This window comes from Lutra lutra, chromosome 5 (assembly GCF_902655055.1).
Source record: "Lutra lutra chromosome 5, mLutLut1.2, whole genome shotgun sequence".
In the NCBI taxonomy this organism is placed as follows: domain Eukaryota; kingdom Metazoa; phylum Chordata; class Mammalia; order Carnivora; family Mustelidae; genus Lutra; species Lutra lutra.
Window position 1 is genome coordinate 116,713,747 of NC_062282.1, and position 17,605 is coordinate 116,731,351.

Consider the following 17,605-nt stretch of genomic DNA (forward strand, 5'->3'; position numbering starts at 1 on the left):
TGACATATTACCAATGTCTGTATTGATTAGGTCCCTAGCCTTTGGTACTGCCTCTTGTTCTTTTTTTTGTTGTGAATTTTTCCGCCTTGTCATTTTGTCCAGATAAGAGTTTATGAAGGAGCAAGTAAAATACTAAAAGGGTGGCAACAACCCCAGGAAAATATGCTTTAGCCAAATCAGAAGAGATCCTGAATTGTGAGGGGGGAGAAAGGGGATAAAAAGGGGCTCAGAAAGAAAGAAAAAAAAAAACTATTAAAAAAAAGAAAGCCGATAAAGAAATAAATATAAAAAGAGGAAAAAATATATATATATTAGATAAACTATTTAAAAAACGTTAAAAAAAAGAAAATGGTAAAAGTTAAAAAAAATTTAGCAGAAGAAGAGAAAAAGAAAAAAAAATTGAAAAAGAAAAAAAATATTAAATTAACTGCAAGGCTAAAAAATCATGGGGAGAAAGCCATGAGTTCCGTGCTTTGCTTTCTTCTCCTCTGGAATTCCGCCGTTCTCCTTGGTAGGTGAACTTGGTCCTGGCTGGGTTTCCCGTAGATCTTCTGGGGGAGGGGCCCGTTGTAGTGATTCTCAAGCGTCTTTGCCCCAGGCGGAGTTGCACCGCCCTTACCCGGGGCCGCGCTGAGTCATCTGCTCGGGTTCGCTTTCGGGAGCTTTTGTTCCCTGAGCGCTTTCGGTAGAGTCCGGAGGACGGGAATAAAGATGGCGGCCTCCCGGTCTCCGGCCCGGAGGAGCCGAGAGCCCGGGGCCCCACTCCTCAGTGCGCCCTCAGAGAACAGTGCCAAATGACTCTCGTCACCCTGGCCTCCGGCCGCGCTCCGAGCTGACCGAGCCTGCGACCGGTTCAAGGCAACCCCGAGCTGAGAGTCACTCCTCGGCTCTGTCTCTGCAGCCGGTTTCCCCGTTCTAATACCGGTAAGCTCTGCGACACTGAGACACCCCCGATCCTTCTGCGACCCTGCGGGACCTGAGGCCGCGCTTACCCCGCCTGGGCTTCACCCCAGTTAAGCCTCTGGAGCGATGTCCCTCAGCAGAACAGACTTTTAAAAGTCCTGATTTTGCTCCGTTGCTCCGCCGCTCGCCGGGAGCCGGCCCCTCCCCCCGCGGTCTATCTTCCCGTCGCTTTGGATTCACTTCTCCGCCAGTCCTACCTTGCAGAAAGTGGTTGATTTTCTGTTTCTGGAATTGCTGTTCTTCTTCTCTTCAATCTCCCGTTGGATTTGTAGGTGTTTGCAATCTTTAGATAAGCTATTTAGCTGATCTCCCGCTACCCGAAGTAGTCTCAGCCTGCTACTTCTCCGCCATCTTGACTCCTCCCCCGTAATTTTGTTTTCTAATACATTTTTTTCTCTCTAGCTAGTCTTAATGCCTGTAAAAGAAAGAACATTTGCATTTCCTTAATAGAGGATTTGGTGGTAAGGACATAAAATTCACATATAGTGTTTTATGTTAAGTAATCCTGAAGATATTTTATATATATATATATATATATATATATATATATAATGGGTATAGTGATTGAATATTTATGAATTATAGTGACTCTTTACTATACATTTCCAGCTTTCTGCTTTCTAGATCTCCTGGTATTAGGTATATGCATGTGACTGGTTTTGGCCAATGAAATGTGAGTAAAAATGATGTGTTAATTCCAGATCTTTTGAGCCAATGTAGATTTACTGCCTTCCTGTGCACAGAGACCAGGAATATTCCAGTTGGTGAATGATCTCGAGCTTGGGTCCTAGAGTGAGTGTAATGTGAAAGAGAGCCCCAAACAACCAGCAGTGAACTTGTAGTGTGTGTGTGAGAAATAAACCTTTGTCTCTTAGTCCACTGTGATTTTGAAGATTGTGGATTACAGCAGCATAACATAATCTATTGGTATGTCTATGAATCATAATTTTTTAAAAATAGAATTTCTAATTTTATTTCCTTATTAAATTTATAATATAATTCATTTAAAGTTTCAAATACATCAACTTTCAGTAAATGCTATTTCTTGCATTTAAAAATAAGGAGTAGAAGATTTAAAGCTGAATCTTTTCACCTCACATCTAATAACATGCCCAATGGGGAAAAACTGAGAACTTTCCCTCCAAAGTCAGGAGCAAGACAAGAATATCCACTCTTCCTACTTTCATTCAACACAATAGTGGAAGCTAGGACTTCAGACACAACAATCAGACAACAACAACAACAAAATAAAAGGCATCCAAATAGTAAGAAGTAAAACCTTCAGTATTTGTAGATTACCTGATACTACATATAGAAACCCTAAAAACTCCACCAAAAATTTACTAGAACTGATAAATGGATTCAGTAGAGTCATAGGATACAAAATCCATATACAGAAATCCATTGCATTTCTATATGTTAATAATGAAGCAGCAGAAAGAAAAATTAAGAAAACAATCCTATTTGCAATTGCACCAAAAATAATGAAATACCTAGGAATAAACTTAACCAAAGTGGTAAAAGATCTGTACTCTGAAAATTATAAACACTGATTAAAGAAATTAAAGATGACACAGAGAAATGGAAAGACATGGAATGCTCATGTTTTGGAAGAATGAATATTGTTAAAATGTCCATACTACTCCAAGGAATCCCTATCAAAATACCAATAGCATTTTTTACAGAAATAGAACAATTTTAAAATTTGTATGGAACCACAAAAGACTCTGAATAGCCAAAGCAATATTGAAGAACAACTAAACTGGAGGTATCACGATCCCAGATTTCAAGATATAGTCATCAAAACAGTATGGTACTGGCATAGAAATAGACACAAAGATCAATGGAACTTAATAGAAACCCCCAAAACAAACCTACAATTATATGGTCAGTTAATCTTCAACAAAGGAGGCAAGACTCTGTGATGGGAAAATGGCAATCTCTTCAACAAAGAGTGTTGTGAAAACTGGACAGCTACATGCAAAAGAATGAACTTGGACCACTTTCTTACACCATACACAAAAATGAGCTCAAAATGGATTAAAGATCTAAATAGACCTGAAACCATTAAAAGCCTGGAAGAGAACACAGGTAGTTATTTCTCTGACATCAGCCATAACAGTATCTTTCTAGATATGTCTCCTGAGTCAAGGGAAATAAAAGCAAAAATAAACTGTTGGGATTACATCAAAACGAAAATCTTTTGCACATCAAGGTAAACCAATCAACAAAACTAAAAAACCTACCCACTGGGAGAAGATATTTGCAAATGACCAATCTGATGAAGAGTTATTATCCAAAATATATAAAGAACTTATACAACTCAACACCCAAAAAACAAATAATCCAATCACAAAGTGGGCAGAAAACAGACTTTTTTCCAAAGAAGAAATATAGATGGCTGACAAGACACGTGAAAACAATCTCAACATCACTTATCATCAGGGAATTGCAAATCAAAGCTATAATGAGATATCACCTCACACCTGTCAGAATGTCTAAAATCAAAAACAGAAGAAACAAGTGTTGACAAGAATGTGGAGAAATGGGAACTTTTGTGCACTGCTGGTGGGAATGCAGATTGGTGCATACTGTGGAAAACAGTATGGAGATTCCTCAAAAAATTAAAAATAGAGCTACCCTATGATCCAGGAATTGCTCCACTGGGTATTTACCCAAAGAATACAAAAACACTAATTCAAAGGTATATATGCATCCCTATGTATATTGCAGCGTTATTTACATTAGCCAAAGTAGGGAAGCAGCCAAGAGTCCATTGATAGATGAATAAACAAAGAAGAGGTGTTGTGTGTTTGTGTGTGTATGTGTGTGTAGCAATGGAATGTTATGCAATCATAAAAAGAATGGAATCTTGCCATTTAAAACAACATACATGGAACTAGAGAATATAACACTAAGCGAGGTAAGTCAGAGAAGGACAAATACTGTATGATGTCACTCATATGTGAAATTTAAGAAACAAAACAAATGGACTAAGGAAAAAAAAAGATAGACCAAAAAAACAGATTCCCAACCATAGAGAACAGATGGTTACTGGAAGGGAGGTAAGGGAGGGGAACAGGTGAAATAGGGAAAGGGGATTAAGAGTACCCTTATCTCTATGAACACTGAATAATATAGAGTTGTTGAATTACTATATTGTACACCTGAAGTGAATATAACATTGTATGTTAGTTATAGTGGAATTAAAATCCAAACCTGAATCTTTTTAGTGAGATCAACAATAAAGACTCAGTCTCATAGCAACATGCAGAAACATGTAGGACAGATTTGAAAAACACACCTGATATTGAAATTGGCAAGTTGAAAACTAAAACACATACGAAGATTTAACTCCTTTGAAAAGAAGCAGCTATGTAGTTCTCAAGAATGGAATTTCCAAGTCTCATTAATGCATCTGAAATTCTGCCTCCTACCACAAATCTTAATCTTGAGAAAGCTGAGTTGAATCAGTTTCTACCATGTTACTTTGGATTTAAAGTAACTAAAATTTGACATCTGTAAGTGATATTACTTACAATTCTTTCTTCATTCATGGCCTAACATTAAATGAATAAATTCTTCACTGTTTATATGGTAAAGATCTGGCAGTGAAAAGTATCTTGAAAACTGGACAGATTAAAGAATGAACAGCTAAAGCAGTGATCTGATAGGATGCCATAAGATTCTTGATCCGTAGGAAATAATTTTCCATGATTCTTCAAGATGGTTGTGCGTATACCACAAAAGCGCAACAGAAGCAATTGACTAACCTTACAACTCTAGATTAACTTTTGAAAGCTCTTTTGTTTGCCTAGTGCAAAGATATTTGGGATCATGGTGCCATCTGCTGGCCAAGTACCAGCGTTTCAGATTCCCTTTTGTGACCTTTTCTTCAAGAAATACTATGAATTACTTTACACTTTCTAGTAAATAGTGTTAAGTCAGTAAGTAAAAATATTTCAAATGCCGATTTCAAGAACTTTTAAGAACGAATACATATTTTTGTACAGTATAAACGATAGTTATATGACAGAGTTTCGATCCTGAGTGTTTTGTATTTATACTTGATCTATTTTTGAGAGCCTTGCACAGTTAAAACTGCCACCCTTTTCTTAATATAAAAGATAATTTCCAAAAAAGTCAGATTTTTCTATGTTCATTAAAATTTAAATTAATTTTTTCATATTTCTATAAAAGATTGATGTAGGGGTCTGCATGTGTGTGTGTGTTTAATATCAGAAATTCTTTTTTAAATGTAAGAAGAAGGGGAATGGAGCTGGAAATAACTTTGCTAACTGTCTGCTTTGTACTCAGCATTGTGTAGGATGTTTTAAGTAGATGGTCTCCCTTAGCCCTACAATCACCCTTTATATTATGCAGTGTGAACTCAGTTTTACTGTTCAAGAATTAAGTCTAAGAGGTTAAGGACACAAATATGAATGTTTTGGGAGAAAATCAAGTTTAATAGAATGACTGCAATTGCTCATTTATTAAGCTATCACAGAAAACTGAGTTAGCAGGTTTTTTCCCCCAGTCTTTTTTTTTTTTTATAGTGACTGATTTTTATCATTGTTAGAATATGTAGGTATTTTATTTAATTCTATTTTGGGGATAATGAAAGGCCAGGGTTGTTTGTGTTGTTTCCTACTACACTTTTTCCTCATTGCTCTCTTTTCAGTAACCAATTGAAACATTAAATATCAAGTAGGCACTCAATGGGTTTTAATAGAAAGAAAGAAAAGAGAAAGAAAGGGGATAGAAAAAGAGAGGGGAAGGAAGGGGAAAAAGGGGAAGAAGGCGGGAAGGGATGGATATGAGATAACTTGCTGCTTGTCACATAAAAAGCTTTGATAAAGATAGAGTAACTTTCACCTATAACATTGCAGTGTTGGGGAAGTGGGATGGGAGAGAGTTGACATTGATCAGAATTTGCTATATGGGGGCGCCTGGGTGGCTCAGTGGGTTAAAGCCTCTGCCTTCAGCTCAGGTCATGATCCCAAGGTCCTGGGATCGAGCCCCGCATCGAGCTCTCTGCTCAGAGGGGAGCCTGCTTCTACCTCTCTCTCTGCCTGCCTCTGTGCCTACGTGTGATCTCTGTCTGTCAAATAAATAAATAAAGTCCTTAAAAAAAAAAAGAATTTGCTATACGACCTGCATTGTTAGGCAGTTTACACCTGTAACTTCTTTAGTCCTAAAACCTATCAGGTGAGCTGTTTATTAGTGTTTCCAATTTTACAGATGAGAAAATTGTGCTCAGTGTAGTTAAATTGATTATCCAATGTCACAAAACTCACAGGTGGCACAGTCAAGATTTAAATCTGTATCTGTCTTATAAGACTTATATGTTTAATGGGTTTTTCACTCATTTAGCAAACATTTACTGATTGATGTATCACTCTTCTGAGAGAGTCTCATTTCTTCTCTTACCTTACAGTGTCACATCTAGCACCAAAGTATTTTTTAGTCAAAACCTGTCCTCTGAACTCTAGACATGTATACCAGCATGCCTTTTTGACATTCCCACTTGGCAGCCTGTACATACTTCAACCTAATATGTAAAAATAAAATTCTAGATTTTAGCCCAAATGTGTCCTTTTCTGGGTCTTTATTTTCTCTGAAAATTATACAACTATCCATATAGCTAATAAAATCAGAAAGCTGGGAATCATCCTTAACTCCTTTATTTTTTTAACTCTCAAATCTTATCCTCTTGCTTTACCTGGCTTTATAAGATCCATACCCTGTCTCCATCTCTACCAGCCTTGCTTCCCATTTGCTAGTCATGCCGGCATTCTGGCAGTTTTGAGAACAGATGAAATTCTTCCTTACAAAAATATTTTGTACTTGATATCATCTTCCTAGAATGATTCCTCCATTGTTTCTCTCAGGTCTCCTCTTAAACGAAATTTCCTCAGAGATATTTGGTCTTGACAAACTGTAATTAAAAAAAAAATTCTAAGTAGTTTCCTTGTTCTCTGTATCATAGTACTCGTTCATTTTCTTCCTACTACTTGGAACAGTCTGGACTTATTTTACTTCTTTGTTTACTTATTAAATGTGTCTTCACAAAGACTAAATTCCTTGACTCATTGAATTTGTCTTTCTGGTTCATTGCTGCAAACCTGTGATAACTGAGCACTGGGCTTGGTACTGAGAAGAAACGTGATAGGTACTGGCTGAATCCACAAATAATGTTCAGTAGTATGCCTGTGCATTCAGAATGCTTGTTCTGAGGACTATAATTATGTCCATTTTGCAAACAAGGGCTTTTTTTGTGTCTATCAGAATTTTGTCTTCAGCCTCTTCTTTTTTCTCTTACAGCTCGCCATGGATTAGAGACTCCTAAAGCTAACCCTTTAACTCAGACATTACTTTTAGGCTTTGGTTACTGTGAGTGTTCTGGGTATAATGCAAGCAACTGAAATACTCATTTCAAAGCTAGACTGTGATTTTCTCTACAAATTTCTTTTCTTTCTGTATATATCTAGATCAGAGTCAACACAATTCACTAGTTCACCAAATCAGCTAACAATTTGAGACCTCATAGACTACTGCTCTGTTTCATCCCACAACTAATCAGTGAAGTCCAGCCAACTTTAGCCCAGATAGTCTCTCAGTCTGATTCCTTATCATACTCCTGCTGACCAACTCCAGCATTAATGATGGTGCTTTTTGCATTGTAGTTGGAGTTTAATGACTATTTTCAAAATAAGCGATGATCAGAGAGGTCAGATGGGTTCCTCAAGGTAATAGGTCTTGTGTGAAAGGTTTGAACTTAGGTTTTCTGACTCTTTTGCCTGCTGCAATGTTGGCATAAAGGGGCACTTTCAGGAGGAGATTTTTTTTTTTTTACATATATATCTGCATTTATTCCATATTCACCAAATATTCATTAAGTAACAGAGCAATATAATGGAATTCAGGGAACTTGGTTTTTGCTTCTGCTTCCTGGCAGCCTCTTATTTTGGACTGGTGTTTGGGTTTCTTCATCTCTAAAACATGGGGATTGGATGAAATGCGAGCTGAGGGCCCTGTCAACTTTATTTTTTTTTTATTATGTTATGTTAGTCACTATACAGTATATCATTAGTTTTTTTTTCTTTTTTTTTTTTCCTAAATTTTAAAAATTAACATATAATGTATTATTTGCCTGGGGTTACAGGTTTGTGAATCATCAGGCTTACACACTTCACAGCACTCACCATAGCACATATCCTCCACAATGTCCATAACCCAAGCACCCTCTCACTTCCCCCCGCCCCCCAGCAACCCTCAGTTTGTTTTGTGAGATTAAGAGTCTCTTATGGGAGGGAGGAGTCAAGATGGCGGAGAAGTAGGAGGCTGAGACTACTTTGGGTAGCGGGAGATCAACTAGATAGCTTATCTAAAGATTGCAAACACCTACAAATCCAACGGGAGATTGAAGAGAAGAAGAACAACAATCCTAGAAACAGAAAATCAACCACTTTCTGAAAGGTAGGACTGTCGGAGAAGTGAATCCAAAGCGTCGGGAAGATAGACCGCGGGGGGAGGGGCCAGCTCCTGGCAAGCGGCGGAGCAATGGAGCACAAAATCAGGACCTTTAAAAGTCTGTTCCGCTGAGGGACATCGCTCCAGAGGCTTAACCAGGGTGAAGCCCACGCGGGGTCAGTGTGGCCTCAGGTCCCGCAGGGTCACAGAAGGATCGGGGGTATCTGAGTGTCACAGAGCTTACAGGTATTAGAACAGGGAAGCCGGCTACAGAGACAGAGCCAAGGAGTGAGCTCTAAACTCGGGGTGACCTTGAACCGGTCGCAGGCTCAGTCAGCTTGGAGCACGGCCGGAGGCCAGGGTGACGGGAGTCATTGGGCGCTGTTCTCTGAGGGCGTACTGAGGAGTGGGGCCCCGGGCTCTCAGCTCTGGGAGGCCGCCATCTTCATTCCCATCCTCCGGAACTCTACGGAAAGCACTCAGGGAACAAAAGCTCCCGAAAGCAAACCCAAGCGGATTACTCAGCCCGGCCCCTGGTAAGGGCGGTATAATTCCGCCTGGGGCAAAGACGCTTGAGAATCACTACAACAGGCCCCTCCCCCAGAAGATCAACAAGAAACCCAGCCAGGACCAAGTTCACCTACCAAGGAGTACAGTTTCAATACCAAGGAGAGCAGCGGAATTCCAGAGGAGGAGAAAGCAAAGCACGGAACTCATGGCTTTCTCCCCATGATTCTTTAGCCTTGCAGTTAATTTTTTTTTCTTTTTCAATTTTTTTTCTCTTCTTCTGCTAAATTTTTTTAACTTTTACCCTTTTCTTTTTTAACGTTTTTTAACTAGTTTATCTAATATATATACATATATTTTCCTTTTTATATTTTTTCTTTATTGGTTTTCTTTTTTTAATTGTTTCTTTTTTTTTTTTTTTTCTTTCTGAACCTCTTTTTATCCCCTTTCTCCACCCTCACAATTTGGGATCTCTTCTGATTTGGCTAAAGCATATTTTCCTGGAGTTGTTGCCACCCTTTTAGTATTTTACTTGCTCCTTCATATACTCTTATCTGGACAAAATGACAAGGCGGAAAAATTCACCACAAAAAAAAGAACAAGAGGCAGTACCAAAGGCTAGGGACCTAATCAATACAGACATTGGTAATATGTCAGATCTAGAGTTCAGAATGACGATTCTCAAGGTTCTAGCCGGGCTCGAAAAAGGCATGGAAGATATTAGAGAAACCCTCTTGGGAGATATAAAAGCCCTTTCTGGAGAAATAAAAGAACTAAAATCTAACCAAGTTGAAATCAAAAAAGCTATTAATGAGGTGCAATCAAAAATGGAGGCTCTCACTGCTAGGATAAATGAGGCAGAAGAAAGAATTAGTGATATAGAAGACCAAATGACTGAGAATAAAGAAGCTGAGCAAAAGAGGGACAAACAGCTACTGGACCACGAGGGGAGAATTCGAGAGATAAGTGACACCATAAGATGAAACAACATTAGAATAATTGGGATTCCAGAAGAAGAGGAAACAGAGAGGGGAGCAGAAGGTATATTGGAGAGAATTATTGGAGAGAATTTCCCCAACATGGCAAAGGGAACAAGCATCAAAATCCAGGAGGTGCAGAGAACCCCCCTCAAAATCAATAAGAATAGGTCCACACCCCGTCACCTAATAGTAAAATTTACAAGTCTTAGTGACAAAGAGAAGATCCTGAAAGCAGCCCGGGAAAGAAGTCTGTAACATACAATGGTAAAAATATTAGATTGGCAGCAGACTTATCCACAGAGACCTGGCAGGCCAGAAAGAGCTGGCATGATATATTCAGAGTACTAAACGAGAAAAACATGCAGCCAAGAATACTATATCCCACTAGGCTATCATTGAAAATAGAAGGAGAGATTAAAAGCTTCCAGGACAAACAAAAACTGAAAGAATTTGCAAACACCAAACCAGCTCTCCAGGAAATACTGAAAGGGGTCCTCTAAGCAAAGAGAGACCCTAAAAGTAGTAGATCAGAAAGAAACAGAGACAATATACAATAACAGTCACCTTACAGGCAATACAATGGCACTAAATTCATATCTCTCAATACTTAACCTGAATGTTAATGGGCTAAATGCCCAAATAAAAAGACACAGGGTATCAGAATGGATAAAAAAACAAAACCCATCTATATGTTGCCTACAAGAAACTCATCTTAAACCCGAAGACACCTCCAGGTTTAAAGTGATGGGGTGGAAAATAATTTACCATGCTAACGGACATCAGAAGAAAGCAGGAGTGGCAATCCTTATATCAGATCAATTAGATTTTAAGCCAAAGACTATAATAAGAGATGAGGAAGGACACTATATCATACTCAAAGGAATTGTCCAACAAGAAGATCTAACAGTTTTAAATATCTATGCCCCTAACGTGGGAGCAGCCAACTATATAAACCAATTAATAACAAAACCAAAGAAACACATAGACAATAATACAATAATAGTAGGGGACTTTAACACTCCCCTCACTGAATTGGACAGATCATCCAAGCAAAAGATCAACAAGGAAATAAAGGCCTTAAATGACACACTGGACCAGATGGACATCACAGATATATTCAGAACATTTCATCCCAAAGCAACAGAATACAGATTCTTCTCTAGTGCACATGGAATATTTTCCAGAATAGATCACATTCTCGGTCCTAAATCAGGTCTCAACCGTTATCAAAAGATTGGAATCATTCCCTGCATATTTTCAGACCACAATGCTCGGAAGCTAGAACTCAATCACAAGAGGAAATTTGGAAAGAACCCAAATACATGGAGACTAAACAGCATCCTTCTGAAGAATGAATGGGTCAACCAGGAAATTAAAGAAGAATTGAAAAAATTCATGGAAACAAATGATAATGAAAACACAACGGTTCAAAATCTGTGGGACACAACAAAGGCAGTCCTGAGAGGAAAATATATAGCGGTACAATGCTTTCTCAAGAAACAAGAAAGGTCTCACGTACACAACCTAACCCTACACCTAAAGGAGCTGGAGAAAGAACAAGAAAGAAATCCTAAACCCAGCAGGAGAAGAGAAATAATAAAGATCAGAGCAGAAATCAATGAAATAGAAACCAAAAAAACAATAGAACAAATCAACGAAACTAGGAGCTGGTTCTTTGAAAGAATTAATAAGATTGATAAACCCCTGGCCAGACTTATAAAAAAGAAAAGAGAAAGGACCCAAAGAAATAAAACCATGAATGAAAGAGGAGAGATCACAACTAACACCAAAAATACAGACAATTATAAGAACATATTATGAGCAACTCTACGCCAACAAATTTGACAATCTGGAAGAAATGGATGCATTCCTAGAGACATATAAACTACCACAACTGAACCAGGAAGAAATAGAAAGCCTGAACAGACCCATAACCAGTAAGGTGATTGAAACAGTCATCAAAAATCTCCAAACAGGGGCGCCTGGGTGGCTCAGTGGGTTAAAGCCTCTGCCTTCAGCTCAGGTCATGATCCCAGAGTCCTGGGATCGAGCCCCACGTCGGGCTCTCTGCTCTGCGGAGAGCCTGCTTCGCTCTCTCTCTCTGCCTGCTTCTCTGCCTACTTGTGATCTCTCTCTCTGTCAAATAAATAAATAAAATCTTAAAAAAAAAAAAATCTCCAAACAAACAAAAGCCCAGGGCCAGACGGCTTCCCGGGGGAATTCTACCAAACATTTAAAGAAGAACTAATTCCTATTCTCCTGAAACTGTTCCAAAAAATAGAAATGGAAGGAAAACTTCCAAACTCATTTTATGAGGCCAGCATCACCTTGATCCCAAAACCAGACAAGGATCCCATCAAAAAAGAGAACTACAGACCAATATCCTTGATGAACACAGATGCAAAAATTCTCGCCAAAATACTAGCCAATAGGATTCAACAGTACATTAAAAGGATTATTCACCACGACCAAGTGGGATTTATTACGGGGCTGCAAGTTTGGTTCAACATCCGCAAATCAATCAATGTGATACAACACATTAATAAAAGAAAGGACAAGAACCATATGATACTCTCCATAGATGCTGAGAAAGCATTTGACAAAGTACAGCATCCCTTCCTGATCAAAACTCTTCAAAGTGTAGGGATAGAGGGCACATACCTCAATATTATCAAAGCCATCTATGAAAAACCCACCGCAAATATCATTCTCAATGGAGAAAAACTGAAAGCTTTTCCGCTAAGGTCAGGAACACGGCAGGGATGTCCGTTATCACCACTGCTATTCAACATAGTACTAGAAGTCCTAGCCTCAGCAATCAGACAGCAAAAGGAAATTAAAGGCATCCAAATCAGCAAAGAAGAAGTCAAACTATCACTCTTCGCAGATGATATGATACTATATGTGGAAAACCCAAAAGACTCCACTCCAAAACTGCTAGAACTTGTACAGGAATTCAGTAAAGTGTCAGGATATGAAATCAATGCACAGAAATCAGTTGCATTTCTCTACACCAACAACAAGACAGAAGAAAGAGAAATTAAGGAGTCAATCCCATTTACAATTGCACCCAAAACTATAAGATACCTAGGAATAAACCTAACCAAAGAGACTAAGAATCTATACACAGAAAACTCTAAAGTACTCATGAAATAAATTGAGGAAGACACAAAGAAATGGAAAAATGTTCCGTGCTCCTGGATTGGAAGAATAAATATTGTGAAAATGTCTATGCTACCTAAAGCAATCTACACATTTAATGCAATTCCTATCAAAGTACCATCCATTTTTTTCAAAGAAATGGAACAAATAATCCTAAAATTTATATGGAACCAGGAAAGACCTCGAATAGCCAAAGGAATATTGAAAAAGAAAGCCAAAGTTGGTGGCATCACAATTCCAGACTTCAAGCTCTATTACAAAGCTGTCATCATCAAGACAGCATGGTACTGGCACAAAAACAGACACATAGATCAATGGAACAGAATAGAGAGCCCAGAAATAGACCCTCAACTCTATGGTCAACTAATCTTTGACAAAGCAGGAAAGAATGTCCAATGGAACAAAGACAGCCTCTTCAATAAATGGTGTGAGGTGGTATCTCATTGTGGTTTTGATTTGTATTTCCCTGATGCCAAATGATGTGGAGCATTTTTTCATGTGTCTGTTGGCCATCTGGTTGTCTTCTTTGCAGAAATGTCTGTTCATGTCCTCTGCCCATTTCTTGATTGGATTATTTTTTCTTTGGGTGTTGAGTTTGATAAATTCTCTATAAATTTTGGATGCTAGCCCTTTATCTGATATGTCACTTGCAAATATCTTCTCCCATTCAGTCTCAGTTGTCTTGGTTTTGTTCACTGTTTCCTTTGCTGTGCAAAACCTTTTGATGTTGATGAAGTCCTAATAGTATATTTTTGCCCTCGCTTCCCTTGCCTTTGGCGATGTTTCTAGGAAGATGTTGCTGTGACTGAGGTCGAAGAGGTTGCTGCCTGTGTTCTCCTCAAGGTTTTGAATGGATTCCTTTCTCACATTGAGGTCTTTCATCCATTTGGAGTCTATTTCTGTGTGTGGTATAAGGAAATGGTCCAGTTTCATTTTTCTGCATGTGGCTGTCCAATTTTCCCAGCACCATTTGTTGAAGAGACTGTCTTTTTTCCATTGGACATTCTTTCCTGCTTTGTCAAAGGTTAGTTGACCATAGGATTGAGGGTCTATTTCTGGGCTCTCTATTCTGTTCCTTTGATCTACGTGTCTGTTTTTGTGCTAGTACCATGCTGTCTTGATGATGACAGCTTTGTAATAGAACTTGAAGTCTGGAATTGTGATGCCAACTTTGGCTTTCTTTTTCAACATTCCTCTGGCAATTCAAGGTCTTTTCTAGTTCCATATAAATTTTGGGATTATTTGTTCCATTTCTTTGAAAAAAATTGGTAGTATTTTGATAGGGATTGCATTTAACATGTATACTGCTTTAGGTAGCATAGACATTTTCACAATATTTGTTCTTCCAATCCATGAGCATGGAACATTTTTCCATTTCTTTGTGTCTTCCTCAATTTATTTCATGAGTACTGTATAGTTTTCTGAGTACAGATTCTTTGCCTCTTTGGTTAGGTTTATTCCTAGGTATCTTATGGTTTTGGGTGCAATTGTAAATGGGATCGACTGCTTAATTTCTCTTTCTTCCCTCTTGTTCTTGGTGTATAGAAATGCAACTGATTTCTATGCATTGATTTTATATCCTGACACCTTACTTAATTCCTTAAAAGTTCTAGCAGATTTGGAGTGGAATCTTTTGGGTTTTCCACATAAAGTATCACTTCATCTGCAAAGAGTGATAGTTTGACTTCTTCTTTGATGATTTGGATGCCTTTAATTTCTTTCTGTTTTCTGATTGCTGAGGCTAGGACTTCTAGTACTATGTTGAATAGCAGTGGTAATAGTGGACAGTCCTGCCGTGTTCCTGACCTTAGCAGAAAAGCTCTCAGTTTTTCCCCATTGAGAATTATATTTGCTGTGGGTTTTTCATAGATGGTTTTGATGATATTGAGGTATGTATCCTCTATGCCTACACTTCGTACAGTTATGATCAGGAAGGATGCTGTACTTTGTCATATGCTTTTTCAGCATCTATTGAGAGTATCATATGGTTCTTGTTCTTTCTTTTATTAATGTATTGTATCACTTCGATTGATTTGTGGATGTCGAACCAACCTTGCAGCCCTGAAATAAATCCCACTTGGTCTTGGTAAATAATCCTTTTAATGTACTGCTGGATCCTATTGGCTAGTATTTTGGTGAGAATTTTTGCATCTGTGTTCATCAAGGATATTGGTCTGTAATTCTCTTTTTTGATGGGGTCTTTGTCTGGCTTTGGGATCAAGGTCATCCTGGCTTCATAAAATGAGTTTGGAAGTTTTCCTTCCATTTCTATTTTTTGGAACAGTTTCAGGCGAATAGGTATTAATTCTTCTTTAATGTTTGGTAGAATTCCCCTGAGAAACCATCTGGCCCTGGGCTCTTGTTTGTTGAGAGAGTTTTGATGACTACTCTAATCTCCTTACTGATTATGGATCCGTTCAGGTTTTCTATTTCTTCCTGGTTCAGTTTTGGTAGTTTATATGTCTCTAGGAGTACATCCATTCCTTCCAGATTGTCAAATTTGCTGGAGTATAGTTAACTTATAATATGTTCTTATAATTGTTTGTATTTCATTGGTGTTGGTTGTGATCTCTCCTCTTTCATTCATGATTTTATTTATTTGGGTCCTTTCTCTTTTCTTTTTGATAAGCCTGGGCAGGGGTTTATCAATCTTATTAATGCTCTCTCTCTCAAAGAACTACCTCTTAGTTTCATTGATTTGTTCTACCTTTTTTGTTTGTTTGTTTGTTTTTTGTTTGTTTCTATTTCATTGATTCTGCTCTGGTCTTCATGATTTCTCTTCTCCTGCTGGGTTTAGGCTTTCTTTGTTGTTCTTTCTCCAGCTCCTTTAGGTGTAGAGTTAGGTTGTGTACTTGAGACCTTTCCTGTTTCTTGAGAAAGGCTTTTGTCGCTATATACTTTCCTCTCAGGACTGCCTTTGCTGTGCCCCACAGATTTTGAAAGGTTGTGTTTTCATTATCATTTGTTTCCGTGAATTTTTTTCAATTCTTCTTTAATTTCCTGGTTGACCCATTCATTCTTTAGTAGGATACTCTTTAGCCTCCATGTTTTTGAGTTCTTTCCAACTTTCCTCTTGTGATTGAGTTCTAGCTTCAGAGCGTTGTGGTCTGAAAATATGCAGGGAATGATCCCAATCTTTTGGTACTGGTTGAGACCTGATTTGTGACCCAAGATGTGATCTATTCTGGAGAATGTTCCATGTGCACTAGAGAAGAATGTGTATTCTATTGCTTTGTAATGGAATGTTCTGAATATGTCTGTGGTGTCCATCTGGTTCAGTGTATCATTTTTTTTTAAAAGATTTTATTTATTTATTTGACAGATAGAGATCACAAGTAGGCAGAGAGGCAGGCAGAGAGAGAGAGGAGGAGGCAGGTTCCCTGCTGAGCAGAGAGCCCGATGTGGGGCTCGATCCCAGGACATTGGGACCATGACCTGAGCCGAAGGCAGAGGCTTTAACCCACTGAGCCACCCAGGCGCCCCTCAGTGTATCATTTAAGGCCTTTATTTCCTTGTTGATATTTTGCTTGGATGATCTGTCCATTTCAGTGAGGGGGGTGTGGAAGTCCTCTACTATTATTGTATTATTATTGATGTGTTTCTTTTATTTTGTTATTAATTGGTTTATTTAGTTGGCTGCTCCCATGTTAGGGGCATAGATATTTAAGATTATTAGATCTTCTTGTTGGACAGATGCTTTGAGTATAATATAGTGTCCTTCCTTATTCCTTATTATAGTCTTTGGCTTAAAATCTAATTTATCTGACAGAAGGATTGCCAACTCAGCTTTCTTTTGATGTCCATTAGCATGGTAAATTGTTTCCCAATGCCTCACTGTAAATCCAGAGGTGTCTATGGGTCTAAAATGAGTTTCTTGTAGACAGCATATTGATTGATTTAAAAAAAAATCCATTCTGATACCCTGTATCTTTTGATTGGGGCATTTTGCCCCTTTACATTCAGGGTAACTATTGAAAGATATGAATTTAGTGCCATTGTATTGCCTGTTAAGGTGACTGTCACTCTATATTGTCTCTGTTCATTTCTGGTCTACTACTTTTAGGCTCTCTCTTTGCTTAGAGGACCTCTTTGAATATTTCCTATAGGGCTGGTTTGGTGTTTACAAATTCTTTTAGTTTTTGTTTGTCCTGGAAGCTTTTTATCTCTCCTATTTTCAATGATAGCCTAGCTGGATATAGTATTCTTGGCTGCATGTTTTTCTCACTTAGTGCTCTGAATATATCATGCCAGTTCTTTCTGGCCTGCCAGATCTCTGTGGATAGGTCTGCTGTCAATCTAATATTTCTACCATTGTATTTTATAGACTTCTTGTCCCAAGCTGCTTTCAGGATTTTCTCTTTGTCACTAAGACTTGCAACTTTTACTATTAGACGACAGGGTGTGGACCTGTTTTTATTGATTTTGAGGGGGGTTCTCTGTGCCTCCTGGATTTTGATGCTTGTTCCCTTTGCCATATTAGGGAAATTCTCTACTATAATTCACTTCAACATACCTTCTGC